This window comes from Falco peregrinus, chromosome 1, assembly GCF_023634155.1.
Source record: "Falco peregrinus isolate bFalPer1 chromosome 1, bFalPer1.pri, whole genome shotgun sequence".
Classification (NCBI taxonomy): Eukaryota; Metazoa; Chordata; class Aves; order Falconiformes; family Falconidae; genus Falco; species Falco peregrinus.
In genome coordinates, this window is record NC_073721.1 from 90,123,761 (window position 1) to 90,144,518 (window position 20,758).

The window sequence follows — 20,758 nt, forward strand, 5'->3', positions numbered from 1 at the left end:
AAGATGGTATTTGGGCAAACTGAATGGAGTGAGGGGCAGAAGGACAGAAAATTCTGTGCCTTACCCGGAGTGACTGTTTCCTAGTTAGTACAAAACCAAACAAAACAAGAAAACCTGTGTAACTGAATTACTGATACTTTAGTTCTGAGATAACTTGTTTAGCTAAGGGGCAAGATTATCGAGCCACAGTGATTAGAGACATTGTATCTATAAAGATCAATCAAATATATCTTCTGGATCTCAAATGTGATCAGGAAAGGTCTACTAAGTTGTGCAAGGGTAAGTTTAGTTCTGTATTGCCTTTATACTGTTTCAAATAAATTTTCTTGAATAGAGGGCCTCGTGCCTAGGGAAAAATTTTTAGGGCTGAGAATGACTGTTGACTGGAAGTCTTGGAGATCATTCTTTTGTCAGGAAAGAATAACCTAGGGATTAGCACTTATCATGGCCTTGAAATATAAGTATTCACACACAGTGCTGGTGCCTGGGCTTGTGGGTTTGCACATAAAAAACCTCCTGGGTTTGTGTAAAGAATTATAGAGGAAGATTTTCTCTTTTTAAATTCAGTGAGCTGACAATATTCAAAAATATTACCAACTGAATCCATAGATTAGCTTTAGTAATGACAGTAAGCCTGAACATACAATCACTTGTATTGCCCTATTCCATATGGTAATCGGTAAATTTGTTGTCTTGCTGTCAGAAAAGAATACCTTTGTTTTCTTGTAAAAGCCTTTTTTCCCTCCTCCTTTCTTCCCCCTCCCCCCTCCAAAAAAAAAAAAAAAAAAAAAAGGGGGAGGGGGCTATAAGAAGAAGAGAAAAGGACAGGCAGAAAACTTTGGCAGCATTTTGCTTAAAATTCGGGTTTTATTCTTCTACTCTGAGATATAAATTCCCAGCACCAAACAATGAAAAAATAGAGGAACATTCTCAAAGATCATAAAACTGGAGCAAAATTTCCAATGCTTGCAAAAATATCACCTCAGACAGACAGTAGCGCCTTTCAAACAGGCATTCACCTTTTTTCTATGGAAGTAATGGTTCATATTGTTTAAAACCCATCCTGACAGAATGGAAATGAGAAGTCTCACTTGCATTCACAGATGTTGATCCCCAAAAGCATGTTCACCGGGCAGCAGATACCAAAACTGAAAACATCTTTGGAAATTTCATTGTAGAATACTTCAATACAGCCGTCCCCTGTGTTGAATCTTTGTCTCTGGTTTTTTTACCTAAAGCATATCTTGTGACTCATGCACTGGAAATCAAGTACAGGAATTACATAGTTGGCTAGAAAAAGAATGAGTGGCTGCCTTAAGAGGTCCTCTCCTGTTCTGATACTTCACAATAAATCTGAACAAATTCCTATTTCAATGAAAATGGTCACCTAAGAGAAATAGAACAGAATTTCATCCCTAGATTTTAACATTGAAACTGGGAAACAAAAAGTCGGTATCTCAAATGTTCTTTTGGTGTACCTGTCCCACTTTGCAATAATTTAGAAGTTTTTATATTTCCTTAGATTAAGCGATTCATGTTTCTTCTTCTATCCACTCCACCCCGCCACCCCTCACCTCCCTCTTTTTATGCAAAGCCACAGATATAATGGTTTTTGAGGGCACAGAAATATCAGACTTGGAGAAAAAAAAATATGTATTGGTTATACTTTGTTCCACTGTAGACCAACAAAACTGCTAAAATGAAATTTGATTGTTGCCTTATTGTTTATAACACGTCTTTCTGGTGGAAAACCATATAGGTTTCAAATTTTTGATGGACAAAGTATCTGTGTTGTGTGTTGAGTCATATTATGCATAATATAGGCTCTAAGACTGTTAGATTAATAGGGATTATTTTTTTCAAAGTTTTGTTGGTGTGTTGGGTTTTTTTGTTGTTTTTTTTGTTTTGTTTTGTTTTTGTTTAGGAAAGCCATATTAACATTTCTAACTTTTCATACCCTTTTCTTACTTTTTATCTAATAGGTATTCTCTCATGATTTATTAAGAAGTATAGAACATGTATTTTGTTAAAACTGTAGAGAAATCAACTACTGTAACGATGAGATATTGTATAAAAGGATAGGGAAATATTTGTGCAGATTCTTGTGGAATTTTTATGTGTTTGCTGCATATAAATTAGCCCTATAACTTCACTGAGGAGAGACAAGAATAAATAAGTCCTGAGAACAGAAGTTTTAAATAACTTGCTGAAGGACAAAGCTGAAAAAACTGGTAACAAAAGAAAAACAGGAAAAAAAAACTATTTTCTTGGGTTTAGTTATGAATACCACTGTCATCTATGATATATATGTAATTGTAAAGACTGTGAGATTAACAGAATTTTAAAAAATGGGCACGTTAGAGAAAACCTTTCTGTAAATTTGGTATGGCTGAGGGCTCTCTCCTTGTTCTGGATTTCATTACAAAAGCTTTGTGGAATTCCGCTAAAAAATAATTTATTAAGCAAATTTTGCATTAAAGTATAAATGAGAACAGAATTTGCTTTATTTTATTCAGCTTTAAATAGTTTAATTCAGAAATATAACTCTCTGTAATGATCACCCATCATGTATTTTATGAGAATTGTTTGGGAGAAGCTTGTACAGTAGGTGTTTAGAATGAGAAATACAATGTAACAGATGAAACATATTGCAGAACTAGGTAATTGTTCCTGTTATGTATGCATACTTGTTAAATTATTCCACAGGCTATGAAACAAAATATATTTTTGTGAAAATATTGCTAGTTGGTTCTCTTCATCTTCATGAGCATGTGTGTAATATATTAAAAAAACAAAGCAAAGTGTTAGAAGTGTATTAAAGTTTCAAAGAAAAAACCACGAACTTGAATATTGAAGATTAATGATTAATGAAAGAACATGGATTATCACCCAGTATACTACAGTTTCTGATAGGCTCAAAGAGGATTTTTTATAGTGTGCAACTTACTGTATCCTGTTGAGGTTGCATTTAGGAGCTAATGCTTCCTAGTGAATGGGACCTTCCCTGCAGATTATCACTCCTCTAAAATATAATCATTATCCCATTTAAAGACACAAATCTGCCCCTCCAGTTCTCCCTCTCTTGCACATATTAGAAGCTGTAGTTTATTAAATACCTGGAATTTCAAAATGCACGGACAAACTTTGTTCTCTTTCCTGTAGTTTGTCTGTGAAAATATTACCTGGTCTTTATTTAATGCTGTTTCACATGTATTTTTAAAATCATAAAGAGATGCATAAAGTATATGAAAATTATATTCAAAACTGCATATGCCCATGGCTGTATTAAGATTGTATATGCAATTATAATGCTGTCAGGGACTGAATTTGGGGATCTTAATCTTCCATTTTAAGACTATTTTATGGCAGCTGTTTGATAGAATAAGTACTCGATATATCATTTGAAATACTTAGTAGAGAATAATATTATTATCTAAAACTAACTGTGGACAAAAATGTACGCAGTTAGAAGGAAATAAGCCTATGTAGACCAAAAGAACCTTAATGGCTTTGTCTTCACAGGAGATGATATTTTCTTCACAGACTATAAATATATTTTTCATCATAATATAGGTATTATAAGACAGAGGAAAACTCAAGTGTGAAAGTGATGTTTCTTAGGAAGGTGTAGCCTTTAAACGTATATCTTCTAGTACAGTCATTCAACATTTATAGAACTGTTTGAGATTTCCAGCAGGTCTAGGCATGTGTCTGCAAAACAAAATCTATTAAAAGTGATTTAGTGTGACACTTCTTGTGCACCAGGATGGCCAGCGCCCCCCCCCCCCCCCCCCCCCCTTCACTGACAATAAGCCTCGCCCTGTTCAAGCAACTGGAACAGAACTGGCTGAGACAAAGGGCCTCCTCAGAATGGATCACTGCCCAGGGGCTGCTGATGGAGAGAGGCAGATAATGCTCAACTGTGAAACTGCTGTGGGACAGCAGACTTGGATGGTGCTCTCTTGTGGCTTTGCTGAGTTAAGTTTTTCCAAAACCTTCAGCCATAATATTCACAGAACCTTGGTCCTAATGTTCCCCATAAATTTCAGGCTCATGATGGCATTGCAAGCTAATCCAGGGGCTCTAGTTGCACTTTCAAGCAGCTGAAAGTGTCTAGCCTTTGACCATTGCTCTTCTCTAAATAATTCAGGTTTAGAGTAATTAACAAAAAACATACTGTCCATTAGATCAGCTATGTTAAAAATGAAGAAACAGGTCCTGTCTTTTCTCATGCTAAAAATTCACAATCAGACTCTAACAAGATAGCTTAAAGAAGAGATTATTTTTCATCATTTGTAGGAGAAAAATAAATAAAAAGGAATAAGAAATTACCCATTGTGAAGTTAGAGTTTAGAAAAATACTTTGTTAGAACAAGAACTTATTTCTTTAATGTAAGATAGAAAATAGAAAAGCTAGAGCTTTTATGGCTCCTTTGAATCCAGTTACTAATATACTTTGTGAAATTTAACTATTTAGGAGTGTTTGGAATTCGAAAGAACTCTTGGGTAAAATGTTCATGTTACTGAAGGCTGCCCAGCAACAGGACCTTAAGATGGAGAGTAGAAAAAAATACATTACTCAGTCGAATCTGTAGAAATTATTTGATATAGTTAGAAGGCAATTTCCTGAGTTGGATTTTGTCCAAGGTTCTGCAGTTGTCACCTGAAGCTTATGGGAAAAGCCACAGGATCTTTCAAGAGCACAAGTTACTGTGACCTTTGCTTTAAAGCCTCAGGACAGAAGGTTCAGGATAGTTTCTCTTGACAAAGTGCTGGTACAGTACGGATATGGGTAACAATACTATTTGTTTATTCTTTGCCTATCTTAAGTTTCTGTATTTTATTGTTCTTGGATAAACAAAAGAGGTATTTAAAAAAAAAATAACTATACAAGAAATCTGGTAAAGTCAAGCGGTATTACTCTTCAGTGGGGATTGTTAGTTAAGGAGGCAAAGCTAAGATTGCAAAATGCTGTTTTGTAATGTGAATGATACTAGCGTTTATGAAATTTTGTTTCCTAATGACTTCGTAAAAAAAGCGGTGTTCTTTGATATTCAGTAGGGCAAATGTGCAAAGCATTATGCCAGAACCCAGTGTAAACTGTTTCCAAAGATAAGGATAAAAGTGCAAACTAAAGACCAAACAGCAGAAGATTTTGTAGGAGTAAGAAAGAGGAAACATGTAAATGGAAGTCTACAAGTGGACTAAAAAGCAAAAACTTTCTTACGAATAAAAATTGTTTCGCTTTGGACAGTGTTTTCTTTCTGTGATTGCAAAGCAGTTTACCAATTATAATGAAAGCATCACAATGTCTTTTTTTGAGAAGTAAATGTGTATGTTTAGCATATGGGTAATGATGATACTAGCTCTCGGTCTTCAAATACTGTTCTCAACTGCTACCTTCGAAAGCTTGCAAGTTGAAATGAAACTGAACTGTGATGATGAAAAAATTACAAGGTTTTTGGACTGAAATCCTTTCAACCTTTCCAGGTTATTTTTTTGTATGACAGTCACAGGAGTGTGCTTACACAGTGAGACTGCTTATTGTGTCTGGTTAAGCCATGTTAATTAGAGACAAGACTACAGACTCACTGTGATAATATATTCCTCTCTATATGTAGCTTGATTGATATATGATCGCTCTGTTCAGTTAATGAGTCACATGAGATGCAAACATACTTTCTTTTCTGTTCAAATGGAGTTTAAAAAATGTTACTGCATGTACTGTTCAAAGTGCTCAGGAAAGAACTGTGGTCAGGCTCTCTGCAATGTGAATGCTCTCATGAACGGATGACTGGGCTGAACCTTTCATATGTGACCAAATATCTTTCCCATGCAATGCCTGTATCAAAATAGCAGCATATATAATAACGGTGGTTTATTTATCTTCTTTTAATTTATCTGGGATTTATTTATCTGTGTTTTATCAAGCCTACAGACTAGCATATGGTGAGAATGCTATAATACATTCATAATATTTAAGCACTGTCTTTTCTTGAAGGTATGAAATTAGAAAAAAAATTTAAAAGAAAGAACAATAAAATTTGTGACATCTGTTCAACACACACACACTGATAAAAGCCGGTTCCTACAGCTATGCTTGAGAGAAAAGTGGGTGCATCTGGCAAGCAGGCAAAACTGGGTCAGAGTCAAAGACTGGCTGGATGACCTCCTGAGGTCCCTTCCAACCTGAATTATCTTATAAGCCTGTGATTTTTGAAATGTTCTTTTTGTCCTGTACTTGTTGCCATTACATCCAGGGTTTTAATCCCTTTGGGGTTCTAGCTGAGCAGCACTGACACTCACTAGGCCTTGAATGAGCACTGCTTGGTAGAAGACAACGTGTGATATTAAAACCGAAGCAAGGAAAAATGTCAACTGGTATGGGTTTTCGTGTCAAAAGAAGTTAAAAAGCTCTTAACTTTTGCTTATTGCCTGTGAGCTGGAATTTGCCATTCTGGTCAGCTGAGACACAGTAGCCACCCATAAGAGCATGCCTAATTCATATCAATGCAGTGTAAAACTGCATAGCTGAAACAGCTCCTTTGGCAGCTTGGTGGTGGTGGCTTTTAATTTATGGATGGTATTGAAAGGCTGGAGCAATATTTTCACGTATTGCTCCAGCTCAGTTTTCAAGAACACGCTTGGGTTCTCCATGAGAAAGCAATATGCTTCTAAGCATCCAGATCCCAGGTACTTGTATGTCAGGTAGCAAACACTACAGAAGTAAAAGAAATGTTTTCTGATAAATGCTTCAGTAAAAGCTTAGTCCTGAAATGTTGCCTAGAGCTATTTAAAAAGATGAACAACCAAATTAGGATAATGTTCACCTTCTTTTTTCAATTATTGCCAGTGATTTGTTCCTGGAGAGTAAAGTAAATCAGAAGAATTTTCAGTCCTGCTAGCTAATTCCATTACATGATCAAATTGCAGTTTGGGGAATCTTCTTCCTTCTTACCTGATTCCAGGTAGTTTCTGCCAGGATTCCAGGCTTTTTGCTTCACATCTTTGTCCTTTTGCATATGCTTCAATGCTATCACCCATTGCCCTCAGCCTATACCTCTGTTCTCTCTAACCCTCTTCCTACAGCTTTCCCCCCCTTGACGTTCCTATTTCTTCTTTGCCATAAGCCTTTCCCATGACTACTTTTATCCTTGAGTTGACCTTTCTTCAATAGTCTTTCTTCTTTCTGTTCCACCTCCATTTGGTAATTTTTCTTTTATCTTTAGGGGGCTGAGGGGTCATCAAGCAATTTAGATTTCTGCCCCGCACTCCTCAAGAGCTGATGGATCTAGCTCACTTCAGACTGTGATGCACTCTTGTACCCGGTATAGTTCATAGAAGTCAGAGGAAAAAAAAATAATGGCATTATATCCATGTATCCTGTCAGCTTATTACAGTATCCCCCTATTCATCACATCCATGATGCCTGCAGCAAATGTGTTGTAACCTTCTTTTAAAACAGCAGAAAGATCAGAGTAATTTTCCTTTGATGAAGGAGTTTTCTCTCTTTCTGGACTATGAAAAAAATGCTGCCTCTTTCTCAAGCTTGCATTAGATATTTGGGCACTGGAACACTAAGGATAGGACAACAAATAAAAAGTTGTCAGTTTAGATTCATGTTGACACGTGCATTGGCATGCTCTAGATGTGTTTACATATACATTCCACTCTTTTGCAGGGAATGTAATATACTTTGATCTCTAGGGGACTATCTTAAGATAGCCCAATAGCAGCCTGTCCAGCTCTGCAGCTTTAGAACTGATTTTGTATCTGACATAAAGGAACTGTTTGAGCTTAATCAAAACTAAACACAGTTCTTGAATTTCTTGCTGCTGCTGCTACAAGTAGAAGTAATCACAAACTTTTATTTTAAAATATGGCTGAACTCAAGCCAAAACTGTGTTAGGCCTGCTGACTCAACGTCCTCATTCTTATATATAGGGACGACTTGTTTAAGCACAAATAAATTTATTCCAGATATGAATATGGGTATGCACAGAGTGCATCAGGATTTATGTTTCTGGTTAGAAATGGAAGTAACATAATCGTTAGACACCAGTTTCCACCTCTTTTTATCTCTGTGTTCATTGTTTATTGTTTCTTCTTACAAGACTCAGCACCATGGACAGTGCTAACTTTTAGTAGTTGTTACGATTTTTTAGCATTTTCTTTCAGGTCTTGGGACTGTTTTGCCATTTGATAACATTTCACCAAGGAAATTGTGCAGAATATAATATTTAGTGAAAATATCTTGCCAAGATGCATAGAGAGAATTGCTTTGGTAAGGATTCTCTGAGCAGGAACATGCATGTATTAGCTAAAATTAATTGATCACAGTCTGTCAAAGGCTTTTTTCATGCTAGAATAATACCTGGGAAAATCCAAGTCACACAATACAGCGTTATATCATGCTTGCTAGTATCCTGGCTCCTTGAGGGGCCATATACGCTCACTCAGTTCCCGCTGACTTTCAAAAGGAGATGAAGATGCTCAGAGTTCTTCCTGGGACACTCAGACTCTCCCAGAATGAGCGGGGGATATCCATAAGCCCTCTTCAAGGGTAGCGTCACCTTCCTATGCAAAAACAACCCTTGGAACAAATTCAATTTTTTACAGTCAGTAGCTGAAATGACATGTCTCATGGAAAACTATAGATCTTTTAGTGTTATTAATATCCTCGCTTTGGGACATACACACGTTGACCTCTATTCCTGAAATGTATCTTTGAGTGCTGGAAGTGTTTTGTACAAAATACAAGGCATGTATTTTTACACAAGGATTATTGGACCTGATGGAAGAGGGGGAATCCAGGCATTCAAAATAATTTCTAAAGGCAGGTGCACTTTGTAGTGTCAAAACAGAAATTCTTGATGCTTAAGAAATTTCATGGCCCCGGTCTCTGCTTCTGAATGAAGCCACTGATATCTTGTATCTTTTTTTCTAATCTTTTTCTCCTACTCCCTAGTATTAAAATGGTCCAGCCTTTCAAAATTCCATTCAGCATCAGACCTCTTCAAAGATTTTTTGTGCTGGAAACCCAAAATGGGAACTCTGGACATGCTAAAAAGACAGAATGTGTGATAAGCATATTTAGAAATCACATGTGGTTTGAAAACAGGATGGGCATAGAGATTTCTGCCATATAATGTCAGAGACTGTTGCAGTGACAGTTCCTGGGGATAACCCTTCATCTGTGGTATCCACTTAGCATCGTGAGGAATATATGTTAGTGTGCAGAAAGCACTGCATGGGGTAGCAGTGGCAGTTTCTTTTTGGATGGAAGTGTTGCTGTTTGCTTATGTATGCTGAGATAGATGGTGCAACAGCTTTATTGCTTTTTTTATCACAGGGGTACTGCATGTGAGGCTCTGTCAAGGCTTGGCTGGAGAGCAGCGCTGTGCTAGTGGGAAGACTCTCAAAAGGAACAAACACTTAGCCAAATTTCAGAGTTGACAAGGAAGAGGGAAATTTTTTTAGGGACCTGGAAGGGTCTGGGGGGTGTTAATAAAGCTCAAGATGTCACTGAAAGCTGCTGGACTGAGTGGTAGGCTGGGGATTTCCTCTGCAATGCTTCAAAACACTGCATTCCCACCTTCCTAGTTTTGGCTTTTCCAGGGGCAGTGGGGCTGCTGAGCATCCAGAAACAGCATTTGCCTTCTACCTGGGCATCGGATATAGAGAGGGAGTTGCCAGCATATCTAATGCTTAGGGACACATAAGCAAATACTTCCCCTACAAGATCAGCAGCCAAAGCATTATCAAAGGGCAGGCAGTTTTCCATGCACATATAAGCTTAGGATGATGCTTGGACTGCAGCAAAATACAAAATTGTGAATATGGCAAAGGAATATGCAAACTAAACTTAGTGCTGCAGCATTTTCAGGCAAAGCCCTGAGCTATCAATGATTTCTTCTGTGCCAAGGATGTGGGATTTGCTCTATCTGGTGTGTGCAGTTCCTCAGAGCTCAAATGCGAAACATGGGCCATTCCCCCTTTTTCATATTTTAAGTTTATCACACAGATGAACATTGACTCTAGCCCCTCTAACAACTGGGATAGTGGAAATCGGGTCAATTTTAATTTTATTTTTTCAAAATGTAATGTTTTCACCGATTGTTAAGGGCTGGATCAAGCTCTGCTATGGGGAAAAAAACTATCTAAAGTATGGCAGTATTTGTAATAGGAAAGCTTTAAATTTAAGAACCCTGTGTTCTGCAAGATTTGGTGGCACTGCAGGTGGGCAGTGTGTGTGGAAAGTATGAAAGGGGACAGATGGACCGTAAATTCATGCAGCTGGGGAGTTTCTTTGTTTTATGCTTGAATAGCATTTGGTTCAGTGGCATTTTGGTCTGTGACTGGACTCATCATACAAATAAATGGAATGTTTTCTTTTTGGCCCTGAAGGGAACAGCCATGTATTAGTGCTGCATACATTATCTGAGCAAATTCAGACCCAACATCACACTGTTATATCCAGGAGAGCTTCAGGTCAGAGCAGGCTTTCAGCCAGCTCCTTCCAAGATGTTTTTGGTGACTTTATGGTCTAACTACATAGTGCTGCCTAGGGACACAGGAGCCAGCTGGCAAAGGTCCTCATCCACAGCCTCTCAAAATCTATTTTCATGGGTTTCAGTGGGATTTGAATTAAGGTTTTCAGGCTGAAGTTCCCATTGCTTAGTGTCAGTAATTGGGTCAGTTATTCCAAAGTGTTCAGCACTTATGATTCTTATAACCGCCTCCATAGTCATATTTTCCAGTGAGTCCAAAGACCTGGTATGTTTAGGCTATAGAAAGAACAGTCACAATGCGTTTATTTGTATCTAGGGGATGCAGCATTATTAAATGTTCGTTCTTCACATGTGCTCTAGACAATATTGGTAATGATAAAATGTTCTGTGGTACTCATAAATGCTTCTTTCACATTCACATTGATGATAGATTTTGGAGCTATCTGATACGTTTCTCGGGGGAGCAGAAACAATTATAGTAGTTACATATACTGAATTTTCTTTCCTTTTCCTACCTGTTTGCCTCTAATAAACATAAAGCTTCTAATTTCCTTTGTACTCTAGCACACTAGAAATTAATGGAATAAATGCACATGCTGTTTTGCTTTGCCAGAGACTGGCTTATACAACAGATTTTTACTCTGTAAGACAGATTTTGCTGTATTTGTGCTTTTTTCATCTCCCCCTGAGGAGTATTAACTCAAAGCAATCACAAGACACCCACCCTTCCCTGCTGCTTCTTGAACTGCTATATTCTCTTCTTTGCTTCTTGCTTCTTGCTTCTCTATTTGAAGCTCTTTTTTTTTTTTTTTTTAAAGAGGAAAGAGCAACAACCAAAAAATCCTTTCCTGAAATCATAATTATTTGATGTGAGAAAGCTTAAACATGTAAAACACTTTTGTTCACATAGAATTCACTCTCAAAAACTGTGTTCTTTCTATTGAAATTGAAATAGGTAGTGTGTTCTGTAAAGTACAGTATTGGAAAAGGAAGACATGTACACGCTTGGAAAATGCTGAGCTGCTTGTGAAGCTATAGACACTCCGTGTTTATGACTTGGTTTTCTAAGCAATCTCCAGAGCTTGAACGGATTACAGTGATATTTTAACAAGGCTGCTGGCATCCATCACCAGCTTTCACTTACTGAGAAAGCTAAAAGATGGAAGAATGTAATTATTTCCAGGTAACCTAAATGTTAGTGGCTGATTGTCACAAGAACTTTGATGCTTTAAACTTCTTTGTCTCCTGTAAAGCAGACAGGTAAGTCTCACGGGCTTCTCTTCCAGCATTCATTTTGGTAAGGGAGTAGGGGCTCGCAGGGGACTGGTGTTGAAGGGAAATGTGTTCGATATAAAAGCAAACTATTTCTTAAATTTTAAATGTGCAGTATTGCACAGTGTCATTTTCTCTCTGTCAGGTTACAGATCCACTACCTATAAGAAATAATTTTGCTTTCTATAGCCGAGATCTGAATCCTACTACAACTTAATCCCTAAAATATGCAACTATTGTATATATTTATATATTATTGGAAGAGGATGTGTACGTCAGTCATCTGTGCTCTGTGAAATATCTGTGTCTGAATCTCTCTGTCATCCTACAATTACTTCTAGGTTGATCGTTATGGTTGAAGCAATGTTATCCTATATGATAAATGCAGTAATATGTATAGGATTGTACATTCTAAAGATGATTTTTGTTGAATAGTTTTTCTCTGAAAGTGTGATTTCCTGGACTGAGAACTTTGAGCAGCTTACGTTTCAGATGAGTTCTGCATCATTGTAGAAATACTGTGCTACACAAGGGGTTTCCTAGCTCGCAAGTGGGAATCTAACAGCATCAAAACCAGGTGTTTCTTTCCCTTTCACCCTTGAAAGAACGCTTATTCTATTTGAGTAATGGCACCGCTGTGCCTCTAGAGGTGAGGCTTCCTATTTGAAGACTTTTAACATAAAAGGCCTGATTACCGTTCAGAAAAAAAAACAACCCCCCTTTGACCATAAATAGTATTTGTCTTAATGAAGTTATTTTGTTGTCCTCTAAGAACATTTGCTAGCTTATGTATTGTTATTATTGAAGGGCTAAGATTTTATATGGCTCTCTAAGGTTTTAGTTTACAAGAATGACTATCAGAGAAGGGAGTATTTTGAGTTAAAAAAATAAATATCAATACTTATTTTTTGTTTGAAAATATGGTTGTTTACAGAAAGCAATTAATTTAAGGTCTGTTTCCAATCTGGCTATGATAATTGAAACAAAGCCTGCTGGCAGACACAATTATAAATAAAATTCTGAGAATAATTAGATGTGTAATTAACAGAAGACTGAGTTATTATCACTTTCTCCTCCATATAATAATTCCGCATAAAAACCTGAGAAATGGCTCTCATTAAACACTCACAGCAGATCAAGCCACAAAAGGGAGTGAGACATTAAAACAAAGCATTCAAGATGTGCAAACACTGTGATTATTAATTAAACAGAGACCAGCACCAGGGAAAAGCCTAAAAAGATTGGAATATTTAACAAACAGGTATGTTGTAAAAGGTTAACATGTTTAAGACAGTTCTGGTTTGAGTTTGGGGTTTGGTTTTTTTTGTTAAAGGGGTACCTTGGAGTACCTTTTGGATCTATATTGGTATATTTTGCTTTTATCATTTGGCTATGAGGAACTCTTCTAATTACCTATGCTTTATTCATCTGTAAAGTTCAAAATACTAATCAATGGAGTAAGTCATTACTTTAGGAAGGGTTTAAAAGAGCCAGACAGAGGATGGCCGATGGAGTTTGCTTTCCCCCCGTCTAGAGGACTTTCTCTGTCAAAATTCATAGACTTGCTGAGCTTTTCCCAGTGACTTTCACCAGAAAGCTGCTTAAAAAAATATACCTCTACTAGTGGCAAACAGAAACAAACCAAACCAGCTGATGAGTCTTTTGTAAGGCAAAGAATAAACAGGCTTGTTTTGAAAGGCTCTACCAGTCAGAATACTGGGATTCTGGATGATGGTATTCAGAATAGAAACGCTAGCAGTTACTTAAATCTAGCTTTTGTCAAATTCCTCAAAGTACATTTATTCAAGTACCGTGGAGTATCACGCCAACACTCATACTCTGCATTTTAGAGTATTTAATAGGACTACTTTGGCTACTGTGCAGCATTCATTTTAGCAATGTCTTGTGTGTAGTGCAGTAATTAAGAACTCTAAGTGTGAATAGTCAGGTTATGTTACCTTTCTTAATGCTTGGAAGTCAACCCACAAAAGGAACTCTTGTTCTATTAAAGAAAGAGAAAAAAAAATGGAGGGGGGAGAGAAAGAAATTTTTGTTCTATGGTATTAAATAGTAATACACACCAAAGAGCTTAACAAAACTGCAGTAGGACTAATTTAGTCAGTGCCTGTCTAATCCTTCATGAGCATACTATTATTTTTTTTTTTTGCCAGGTGAGTATATTGCCTGTTGAGAAGTAATGTGAATATTTATTCAGCAGTAATAACTGTTGCTGCTTGAGAGCTTTTTTTTTACCATGTGTGAACATGCTTATCTAGAAAAGGATTTCAGAGAGATGATCACCCTTGGGATTCAATGAATTCATGCGTTGCATGTCCTATCTTACTACACAGCTGTACAGCAAGATTACTGTTTTTCTAATGAGATTCCAGTTGGAACACAGACACTGCAAACACATCACCTTTCAGGGAATAGTACCTGTCTTCTGGAGTGGTTTAATGTACACATGGAACTAGTCTATTTAAGCAGCATTAGAGGTGCAAGTCTGACTCTATTTGGTGCAACAAGCTAAGCAGTTTTTGTCTGAGACTGTAGTAGTCACCTAATAACAGAAAGCCCAGCCCTCTTCCCATAGAAATCAAGGAGCATTTTGCTACCGAGGCCAGAGGAGTAGGATCAGACCACTTGTTTGACATGTAACTTGTGTTCAGTATTGATAACCCCCCCCAAAATAAAACTCTCACTGCATCTTGCTTATACAAAATGGTATTTTATGTCAAGATAACCCTTTTTAAAAGAATGAGATTATTTATTTGTGTTCCATTTTCGTGCTAAGAAGTTTATTTCAAACCAGGTTTTCTTTTTCTAAAGGAAAAGGATATTTAGTGCATGTATTTTCTACAGTGAATTTGGCTTTGCTTGTAGCCAGGTAGTCACATTCTTTTGCATACATTTTGGATACAGCTATATTGAAATGTTGTTTTTAGTGTTAGGGTAATATAATGGAAGCACTGCTACGTTACTGGTATATAGCAAATTTAAACTGAAGCTGAGTCTGCAATGAAAAGTTGTTGCTGCGTACCTATTGTTACTAGCTACACTGATGTGAATTAAGGATGATTTCATTGAAATCAGTGAATGTAGGAGGTTTACTTTTCTATAAATGAAATTGAATCAGATCCATTAAAATTTATTTCATAACTTGTGAAAGTATGAGAAAGCCCAACAGTTAGTAATCACAAGCTGTAACCTTTTATCGTTCCTTAGTTAGTGGTTAAGTTATAGTAAAGCAGCATTTATTTAAAAATAAAGAGAACAACAAATCTAAATGTTTTGCATTTTACTGGCTTTACTTACCATTGGTTGTACTATATTCTTACTGTTGCAAGTTTTTGACAACTGATATCCTAGTTTGAGTTGCACTGATGGAAACTAAGTAAGAATGAGACCAGTTGCCATATAGAATATTGAAAATTATAATAATAATAATAATACATTTGAAGTATGTTAGAAATAGTTTTAAGGTATGCTAAATACACTGCAGATAGATGGAAATATGTATACATCCTCTGTCATGCTTTTGGACATTTTTTTGAATGCAAATATATTTCTTATGGTTAGATTTTCCAATTAACTGCTGATGGTGACCTAGAAATGCACTCACTGAAGCTCAGACTCTCGTGCATGTATTATGGCATTTAAACAAAAAAGGCAAGAAATCAGTTCAGTTGTTTGTATTGTAATTGAGACACAGGATATTGGAAGGTTAAACTTGAGAAACGTATCCAGAAAACTTCTTTTCAAATTATTTTCACAGGTTTTTAATTAAAATTTAGTTCATAATTGAATTATACCTCTTATTTCAAGCTTTCCATGATATCTTTGTATTTATGTTAGAATTACTGTATCCTTTACATACAGTACTACTTTTAAAAATCTAATGCAGTTCTCAAATGACAACTACCAGAAAAGGTGCAGCTGGCAAGGAATGAAGTGGTGGTCTCCATCAAGTATTAAAGCACAATTGCGATGAAGGCTAGTGTTTTCGTAAACGAGCTGTTTCATTTGTATCTGGTGGCCAGGTGATATTGTGGTGGGCAGCTGAGTGAACTGGGGAGGTTTCCCCTGTCGCTCAGTTCAGAGCTCACAAGAGTGGCCCACTGCATTGCCCTGTGAGAAGGCATCTCCTGACAGCAGTGGCTGCTGCAGTGGTCTGAGCACCCAAGGAGCAATGCTGGCACACCTCTGTTTCCAGATCCCTTATCTTTCCTGCTCCTGACACTTGCAGGGAGATTCCTGGGAGATTTTTCTGTTTCAGCTTCTTAAAACCTGACAGCCTGTACCCACATCTTCCGAGTCCCTAGGAGCCTCTGCTCTGCTTCAGGCCAGGGGACAGTAATTACCCAGCACAGCAAGGAGCCCATTTGCCCTCACTGCCCTCCCTCCCTGCAGCACAGGCATCCTAGCTGGAGAAAGGCACTGCTTCCCTAGCCTGGACCACCACTTCACACTTGCTGCAGCCCTCACATGCCTTCTTCAAATGTTATCCTGCCACCCGGTCCTTTCCTACACCCTGGAGCATAACATATTGATAGATGGGTCTTTTTTCCTTCCCATTTGTCTCCCTGGAGACTTTTTCTTTTATCAGGTCTTAGCAACACAGAGGAGCCAGTCTAAGATCTGAAATGGGTTTCTGCCCAACCAGTTGCCATGTCTTGCTGCATCTTCCAGTTATTTTGATGTCCAAGGTCTGGTAGTATGGCCCCTGTTTAGTTACAGGGCTTGAACAATGAGGGATGCTGCCTATTTGATTCTGCTGCAGTAGCCAACATGATTTTGGTGGGACAACAGTTGTACCATTCCCTCTGGGTATGAGGACTGACTGGGTCCTAGTTTGCTCTGGTCCTTAGGCTCACAGGACACTAATTTTCTCAAAGAGGATAATGCTGCTATTGAAGGGATAGAAAGGTGGTAAGAAAAAAGATAAATAGAAAATGGAATAGGAACAGAACACATCCATTACTCAGCCTTTTCAATGCATAATAAAATGTGTTTATATGACATTAAGTTCAAGCCTTGTGTAAGTGAAACAGAGATAGTGTACTTGCTTTCTGTAAGAAGCTGAATTTCATCTAAGCAGCTTTGCATTTTCTGAAAAAAAAGTTAAAAATTGCACAAACTCTGACACCTCCAAACTTCTCTTCTACAATTTCTTTTGATAATCTGATGGCTTCTTCTTACATGCCAGTTTGCCTTCACTTTGAAATGACCAGTTGTTGACTTGCTTCCTTTCTATGGTTGTTTTATTTTATTGCTTTGCCCTTCAACTGCACTTCCCTAGCACTTTTTATGATATTTGCTCCAATACAGAGAGCTTCAACACTGTTTGGTATTCTGCCTTGTAAAACTAAAGTACAAAACAAGGCACATTACAATATTAATCATTAGTTATCACACTTTTTAAAGTGTACTGTTGAGGGTAAAAGCAGGCACCAGTGTTAATGTAAGGGGATAAAAGTGGAAAAACCCTGACAAACTACCACTTAACATGTTGAAACAAATCTTCCTTTACTATGTGTGCAGTGAAATATGTTAATGTAGACTTCATAATTTCTTTGTAAGAATTTGGGAAATCTCTTCATCTCTCTTTGTTCCCTTAGTCTAACATTTATATGTTTATCAGGCTTTCGTCACTCTCATGCACTTACACCCCCCTACTCTTTTCTCTGTCTATTTCTCTGTTTCTCATGTAATATACACCTGAGATCCTGTGCTAGCTTCCCTCTTTTATTTACCATTTCATAAATCATCATACAAATCCACAAGAAAAAGTAGTCTTTTTTTCTCTTATGCCCTTAAATTGAATCATCTTCTTCCACGGGTTGGAAGGACTCATTGACAGACACACACAACCTAGCTGTATTTATAAACTCCTCCTTTCTGTCACCCCATTTCATTCAGAAAAGGAAAAAGGAGTATTAAAACACTATTTAACCTTATTATCACAGCTAGATGAAGCAGTGTCCTTTTGTTTCCCTGTTCCTATGTTACGTGACTCACTTCCTAAGCCAGACACTGTCTCTTTGCTATATTTTACTTTTGTTTGCATTGATAACGTATGTATAAGGATGTACATTCCACACCGTTTTCTGTGTTTCTGACTCTTACGATCTTATGTGTGATAAACCATTGCCTAAAAAGTGACAGAAGAGTAAAGGCTCAAATAAGTTTTAATCTGGAAAGGGAAGAGCCTAAGAAGAGATATAATTAATTTTATATACATAAAAGGTAGTTCCAATGAGGAGTGGAGGAGTTCTTTTCCTTGATCGTTGTAAATAGGACAAGAAATAGTACGTTTAACTTCACAGCAATGGAGCTTAGAAATACCGTATTTAGTTACAGTAGCGAGGCACTGGAATAAATTGCCTTTTAAAAGCATGGCATCTCCAGAAAGTAGACTTGAAAGCACTGGTTAGAATGCCATTTCCCAGGACTAACATGTATGATGGATCCTGCTATGACACAGATGTGAGTTACCTCCCTTTCACCCTGCTTTTTGTCAGTCTTCAGCACTTTGTTGGAAGCAAGTAAACTTGTGGACTAAAGGAAGCAATGTCATATATGAGCAGCAACACACAAAAAAATACATTCTTTGCATCAGCCACTGCTAGAGGAAACCTTGCTGGATTTATTCGTAACCAGGAACAAAGATGAGGTACTATGAGAGGTCGTCAAAAGAAATATCCAGAGAATCAGAAGAAGAGGTAAAGGGAGAATGAATGATACCAAAATATTTACATGAATCATGACCATATAAATCAAGAACAGTCTATATTTATTATGTGTGGGTTTAGTGTGCTTTAGTATGGGTTTAGTATGTTAGACGACCTAAGGAGACACATTTTCATGGCATAAGTGAACTACAGGGTCTCTTCCTTAGAAATATCCTGCTTTACTCTGTTGTTGGTAGGAGGTTAAATGACTTTCATTTACTAAATCAATACTTAGATTCCCATATTTCTCTGTGTGCTGTACCTGGGGAATTAGGAATACCCAGTGTGTGCTCATATCAGAAGACATGTTGGAAGAACTGAATATGTTCTGCAATCTGTTTTATATAGCAGCTCTGCTAACCTGCTCTAGTGGTCCTTCCTGCACATTGAATATATGTGAAGCACCTGGCTTTGCTAAGAAAGTGAGGCTAAACTAGATTTTTTTTATAAAGCATGAAAGCAGAGTATGGTAGGTGCTAAGCTACTGTCAGAAAAATTACTCTTTTGCTTAAGATAACCCGTCCGTTTTCCACAAAGACCTGGTGTTTGCCATTTAGCTAGTGCATACAAGCTATAGGTTGGAGTTTTTCAAGGGGAAAATTAGATAATTTTGTCTATGTGACTGCAAGCCAAGGCAGTTCTCAGGGCCTTGCCCTTTAACATGTCCTATTGCTATAACAGAAGAAAGAGCTGATCTAGCTCAGGTCTTTGACAGCAATCACGCATGAGCAGTTTGGCCAAGATCTGATATTGCACTTACTGCCAGGTCACATGGAGAGAAATCCTGAGGTCTTTTAATTTCTTACATGTTACCTGTGCAACAGAAAGACAGCTTAGTGTTGAACGAGTGCCATGGTCTGACTAAGGATTTATCCAAAACAAGAGCACAAGAGAAATGTCTTGTTTTGGACAATGGTGTTTTGGAGATGTTTTTCGTGCTCTAGAGCCACAGAAGTTGGTGGAGGCCCTGCCACAAATTGCAGTGGCCAGGCCCTGCTCAGGCTCTATCCACTTGGCATCAACCTTGCAGAAATCCCCTGTGTCATTCCTATGGGGCCATCAAGAGAGATGCTCTAGGACAAGCCCCTTTGAGCCAGCTCCAGTTATTTAGTTATCTCATCTCTTTTATGGGCCAAGACTAACCAGTGCCACTGCTGCCTCTCTTCTATAAGGAACTTAAACAGAACATTGGTTAAAGTAATGATAAGGTTCTGTTAGAAAGCTCCATTTTGCAGTTTCTGACACAGACATCCAGGCAATTCTTCTGCCTGGTGGCTCTGGCTTACTGTGTGTCTTTTCAGCCAGAAGTGTCTGCTCTGTCTGAAGAGCAACACGATAAAGAGGTCAGAAATAAGTAATACATTTACCCCACTATTGCAGGGACAGAGCTTAAACGGCCACAGGTCCAACTAGGAACTCACTTTTGAACCCGTGAGTTGACATAACCATGAGAGTTGCTTGTCATTTTAGTAACATCTTTGCAGTGTGCCTGGAGAACCAGAGGGTTAACCCAGCTTCGCTTTTCAGAAGGAAGCTGCACCACCCTGGTTCACCTACCTCTGCCATGCCCGGGTGGGTTTCCCACGGCTGCACCACCACCCCCGTCCCAGCACCCCGCAGGGGCCGGGGGCTGCAGCGGTGCTGTTAGCAGGGACTGGGGCTGCTCGCCCGAGCTCTGCCAGAGCCGCGCAGGGTCGGGGAGCAGCCCACCCCCTCTCCCTGCTGCATTAATGGGGGCTTTTTCCTTTTCCTGGCAAAGCTTCCCTGCGGGGCAGCTGAGGGCATCCTGGAGAGGGTGAGTGAGCCCCAGCAGGAGGCGGGGGGGGGGGGGAGACTGTCCCCTCTCCCTGCTGCTGTTGCCGAAGCAGTGCCGGAGCCCGAGCCGTCGATGTGGCTCCCCAGAGTTAGTTGCTCAGCAACCAGAATCAATTAATATGCTTTGCAGAAAGTGCAGGGGAAGCCCGAGCTGCTGTCAGCGAGAAGGCAGGAGGCTGAGGGTGACTCAGGATCCCACTCCCACCTGACACCCATTTGGTCCCACCCCATCCTCTCAAACCCCCCCATTAGCCACCGTTCTTTATCCTTTTCTGCTTTCCTACGATGACTTAGTGCGTGTTCCTAAATCCTTCGGGCAAGGTATCTCCTTGCTCAAGAACTCTCCTGCTTCCAGTGTTTTGCTTTTAGATCTACTTTGTATTTTTGGGTTATTTGTCAAGCCTTTTCCAACACTTTTCTAGAAATTCT

At 38.4% G+C, this 20,758-nt stretch overlaps 1 protein-coding gene across 3 annotated transcripts in view; it reads left to right on the plus strand.

Annotated features, from left to right (window-relative positions):
• TUNAR (TCL1 upstream neural differentiation-associated RNA) overlaps positions 1-20,758 on the plus strand; it is a 161,895-nt gene that overhangs the window by 110,976 nt on the left and 30,161 nt on the right. The window contains exon 1 of one of the 3 annotated variants that reach the window (XM_055793895.1): positions 11,323-11,771. The exons of 1 other annotated variant lie outside the window; for it this stretch is intronic. The gene's annotated coding sequence lies outside the window, so the exon portion shown is untranslated. Of the gene's footprint in view, positions 1-11,322; positions 11,772-19,897; positions 20,651-20,758 lie in introns of those variants that run through there. One more of the 3 variants, XM_055793896.1, reaches the window with a different exon arrangement.